The sequence below is a fragment of the Eriocheir sinensis genome, unplaced genomic scaffold, assembly GCF_024679095.1.
Source record: "Eriocheir sinensis breed Jianghai 21 unplaced genomic scaffold, ASM2467909v1 Scaffold103, whole genome shotgun sequence".
NCBI classification, from domain to species: Eukaryota; Metazoa; Arthropoda; class Malacostraca; order Decapoda; family Varunidae; genus Eriocheir; species Eriocheir sinensis.
The window spans coordinates 572,501-577,500 of record NW_026110330.1 but is presented as its reverse complement, the minus strand read 5'-3'; the positions used below and the strand labels follow the sequence as shown (position 1 = coordinate 577,500).

Sequence of the window (5,000 nt, the reverse complement as noted above, 5' to 3'; positions counted from 1 at the left end):
GTAAATATTATTGACGAACGACAACTTGTAGGTACGAGGCGAGGAGCTTACGCCTTGTGTGTTGTGCTGGCGATGGAAAACTTGTAAATAGCATAAGGTCGAGGGATTAACTGATTGACTCACGAGGGTTCCTTTACTTACAAAATTGTGAATCTTACTTTAATGTGGTCTCTGTAAAGTAAGTTTGAGGGAGGCTTAGGGGACTTGTCTCTGGGAACAACATATCAGATAGATCCTACTTGATGTGCTCTTGGTAACATAACAGAGAGCTTGGTCATCTATGCGTATTGATTTCATGCATCCGAGAATTTATTAAGAGCAAAATCTATACTTAAATGTCTTCTTTGTATAACTAAGAGGGATTAGGCTTATTAATATGTGAGATTCATGCATCCGAGAATTTATTAAGAGCAAAATCTAGACTTAAATGTCTTCTTTGTATAACTAAGAGAGGGATTAGGCCTATTAATATGTGAGATTCATGCATCCGAGAATTTATTAAGAGCAAAATCTATACTTAAAGTCTTCTTTGTATAACTAAGAGAGGGATTAGGCCTATCAACATGTGAGATTCATGCATCCGAGAATTTATTAAAAGCAAAATCTATACCTAAATGTCTTCTTTGTATAAGTAAGAGAGGGATTAGGTTTATTAATATGTGAGATTCATGCATCCGAGAATTTATTAAGAGCAAAATCTATACTTAAATGTCTTCTTTGTATAACTAAGAGAGGGATTAGGCCTATCAACATGTGAGATTCATGCATCCGAGAATTTATTAAGAGCAAAATCTATACTTAAATGTCTTCTTTGTATAACTAAGAGAGGGATTAGGTTTATTAATATGTGAGATTCATGCATCCGAGAATTTATTAAGAGCAAAATCTATACCTAAATGTCTTCTTTGTATAAATAAGAGAGGGATTAGGTTTATTAATATGTGAGATTCATGCATCCGAGAATTTATTAAAAGCAAAATCTATACCTAAATGTCTTCTTTGTATAACTAAGAGAGGGATTAGGCCTATTAATATGTGAGATTCATGCATCTGAGAATTTATTAAGAGCAAAATCTATACCTAAATGTCTTCTTTGTATAACTAAGAGAGGGATTAGGCCTATTAATATGTGAGATTCATGCATCCGAGAATTTATTAAGAGCAAAATCTATACCTAAATGTCTTCTTTGTATAACTAAGAGAGGGATTAGGCCTATCAACATGTGAGGATGTTTTGTATAATATCAGGATGTGCTACTCAATATTCACTGCCATTTTATATATATATATTTAATGTTTATTTATTTATTTATAACTGTAATTTAGGGTTCATTTCAGTGTTTTGTACTTGGCTGTAAATACCTATAACATCTCTCCTTGTTAATAGTGATATAATATTTGTACAGTCACATAGAGATCAAATTATCTTACATTATTACTGTAATTATTATATTTGCCACACGGATCTCATTGAAGTATATGATTTTGAATTTCATATATATTTTATTATTATTATTTTCAAGTATTTTCAGTTATATTTCATCTTGTTTGTTCTATCTACGAGTCTGTTTTGCTTGACCAGTCTCTCACTTTGTTGAATACTGACCAGGCTTAATTTCCTAACACAAAAACTGCCATTTCTGTTTCTCTCATAATAACAAACAAACATCTTTTTTTGTTATGAAGAACTTATGATTTCAATCCCACAAGAATGACTGTTGCAAATCTTACCAGCAAGTCTATGCATATCTTCAAGGCAATGTGAACTATCTTATAACCTTCAATACTTACTAAGACAACCCAGGGATACAAACCTTACCACTTATAACCTTCAATGCTTACTAAGACAACCCAGGGATACAAACCTTACCAGCAAGTCTATGCATATCTTCAAGGCAATGTGAACTATCTTATAACCTTCAATGCTTACTAAGACAACCCAGGGATACAAACCTTACCAGCAAGTCTATGCATATCTTCAAGGCAATTTGAACTACCATATAACCTTCAATGCTTACTAAGACAAACCAGGGATACAAACCTTACCACCAAGTCTATGCATATCTTCAAGGCAATGTGAACTATCTTATAACCTTCAATGCTTACTAAGAAGTCTATGCAATGCTTCAGGGCACAGGGAAGCATCTTATAATAATCTCAGGAAAGCATTTAACCTTCTCAAAGATCAACACATTAACTAATTAAATATCCTTACCGGGGACTGTCTCTATGTGCTTCCAATACCTTGTGAAATGTGTTAAGGGCCCAAGACTTCACTGTGTACCGAGACAAGCCAGTGATGTGTGTCAGGGAGGACCTTGTAAAATAAACTCTGTACATTAACTAACTTGGCATTCTTAATAAACTCTGTACATTAACTAACTTGACATTCTTTATTAAGGGCCCAAGACTTCACTATTTACTAAGACGAGCCAGTGATGTGTGTCAGGGAGGACCTTGTAAAATAAACTCTGTACATTAACTAACTTGAAATTCCTACTTCCAATAGTTTGTGAAATTAACTGACTTCAAATTCTTACTTCCAATAGTTTGTGAAATTAACTGACTTCAAATTCTTACTTCCAATAGTTTGTGAAATTAACTGACTTCAAATTCTTACTTCCAATAGTTTGTGAAATTAACTGACTTCAAATTCTTACTTCCAATAGTTTGTGAAATTAACTGACTTCAAATTCTTACTTCCAATAGTTTGTGAAATTAACTGACTTCAAATTCTTACTTCAATAGTTTGTGAAATTAACTGACTTCAAATTCTTACTTCCAATAGTTTGTGAAATTAACTGACTTCAAATTCTTACTTCCAATAGTTTGTGAAATTAACTGACTTCAAATTCTTACTTCCAATAGTTTGTGAAATTAACTGACTTCAAATTCTTACTTCCAATAGTTTGTGAAATTAACTGACTTCAAATTCTTAGTTCCAATAGTTTGTGAAATTAACTGACTTCAAATTCTTACTTCCAATAGTTTGTGAAATTAACTGACTTCAAATTCTTACTTCCAATAGTTTGTGAAATTAACTGACTTCAAATTCTTACTTCCAATAGTTTGTGAAATTAACTGACTTCAAATTCTTACTTCCAATAGTTTGTGAAATTAACTGACTTCAAATTCTTACTTCCAATAGTTTGTGAAATTAACTGACTTCAAATTCTTACTTCCAATAGTTTGTGAAATTAACTGACTTCAAATTCTTACTTCCAATAGTTTGTGAAATTAACTGACTTCAAATTCTTACTTCCAATAGTTTGTGAAATTAACTGACTTCAAATTCTTACTTCCAATAGTTTGTGAAATTAACTGACTTCAAATTCTTACTTCCAATAGTTTGTGAAATTAACTGACTTCAAATTCTTACTTCCAATAGTTTGTGAAATTAACTGACTTCAAATTCTTACTTCCAATAGTTTGTGAAATTAACTGACTTCAAATTCTTACTTCCAATAGTTTGTGAAATTAACTGACTTCAAATTCTTACTTCCAATAGTTTGTGAAATGTTTTACGAGGCCAAGACTTAAGTACTTACAAGGGCAGGGACCAGAATGAGAGAGCCTTGTAAAATAAACAGATATATATGTACATTAACTGACCCAACATTCTTAGTTCCAATAGTTTGTGAAATGTTTTAAGATTTCAATACTTACTGAGACAACTTGAAATATATGTGAGAAAGAACCTTTGAAGAACCACACTGAAGACTTCCTATCAAAACAATGTGATTATGACCCAGAAGGAGTACATTAGGAAAGGCCTTTTTGTAATATATGTGTGAGAGAACAATTTGAAGAACCACACTGAAGACTCCCTATCAAAACAATGTGATTATGACCCAGAAGGAGTACATTAGGAAAGGCCTTTTTGTAATATATATGTGTGAGAGAACAATTTGAAGAACCACATTGAACATTTCTTATCAAAACAATGTGAGTATGACCCAGAAGGAGTACATTAGGAAAGGCCTTTTTGTAATATATATATGTGAGAGAACAATTTGAAGAACCACACTGAACACTTCCTATCAAAACAATGTGATTATGACCCAGAAGGAGTACATTAGGAAAGGCCTTTGTAATATATATGTGTGTGAGAGAACAATTTGAAGAACCACACTGAAGACTTCCTATCAAAACAATGTGATTATGACCCAGAAGGAGTACATTAGGAAAGGCCTTTTTGTAATATATATGTGTGTGAGAGAACAATTTGAAGAACCATACTGAACATTTCTTATCAAAACAATGTGATTATGACCCAGAAGGAGTACATTAGGAAAGGCCTTTGTAATATATATGTGTGTGAGAGAACAATTTGAAGAACCACATTGAAGACTTCCTATCAAAACAATGTGATTATGACCCAGAAGGAGTACATTAGGAAAGGCCTTTTTGTAATATATATGTGAGATAACAATTTGAAGAACCACATTGAAGACTCCCTATCAAAACATTGTGTGATTATGACCCAGAAGGAGTACATTAGGAAAGGCCTTTTTGTAATATATATGTGTGAGAGAACAATTTGAAGAACCACATTGAACATTTCTTATCAAAACAATGTGATTATGACCCAGAAGGAGTACATTAGGAAAGGCCTTTTTGTAATATATATGTGTGAGAGAACAATTTGAAGAACCACATCCAAGACTCCCTATCAAAACAATGTGATTATGACCCAGAAGGAGTACATTAGGAAAGGCCTTTGTAATATATGTGTGAGAGAACAATTTGAAGAACCACATTCAAGACTTCCAATCAAAACTGTGTGTGATTATGACCCAGAAGGAGTACATTAGGAAAGGCCTTTGTAATATATATGTGTGAGAGAACAATTTGAAGAGCCACATTCAAGACTTCCTATCAAAACAATGTGATTATGACCCAGAAGGAGTACATTAGGAAAGGCCTAAGTAATATATATGTGTGAGAGAACAATTTGAAGAGCCACATTCAAGACTTCCTTTCAAAACAATGTGATTATG

General features: G+C 32.7%; 2 long non-coding RNA genes across 6 annotated transcripts in view; both read right to left on the bottom strand.

Annotated features, from left to right (window-relative positions):
* Nucleotides 1–467: 467 nt before the first annotated feature.
* On the bottom strand, nt 468–2,035 carry LOC126989042 (uncharacterized). Of its 5 annotated transcripts, XR_007742805.1 has the most exons (4): nt 1,866–2,035; nt 1,175–1,814; nt 987–1,080; nt 745–892 (listed from the first exon to the last, which is right to left on the bottom strand). It is a non-coding gene; the product is annotated as an uncharacterized LOC126989042 (long non-coding RNA). The 5 variants fall into 5 exon arrangements; XR_007742802.1 differs by adding an exon at nt 468–610 and having other exon boundaries at nt 705–1,814; XR_007742801.1 differs by having other exon boundaries at nt 987–1,814.
* A 713-nt stretch (nt 2,036–2,748) lies between these two features.
* The window catches only part of LOC126989043 (uncharacterized), a 2,859-nt gene continuing 607 nt past the window's right edge, over nt 2,749–5,000 (bottom strand). The window contains exons 2-3 of the long non-coding RNA XR_007742806.1: nt 4,328–5,000; nt 2,749–3,698 (exon numbers count right to left, since the gene is read on the bottom strand). The exon at nt 4,328–5,000 is cut by the window's right edge and continues 159 nt beyond it. This is a non-coding gene — a long non-coding RNA (uncharacterized LOC126989043). The remainder of the gene's footprint in view (nt 3,699–4,327) is intronic.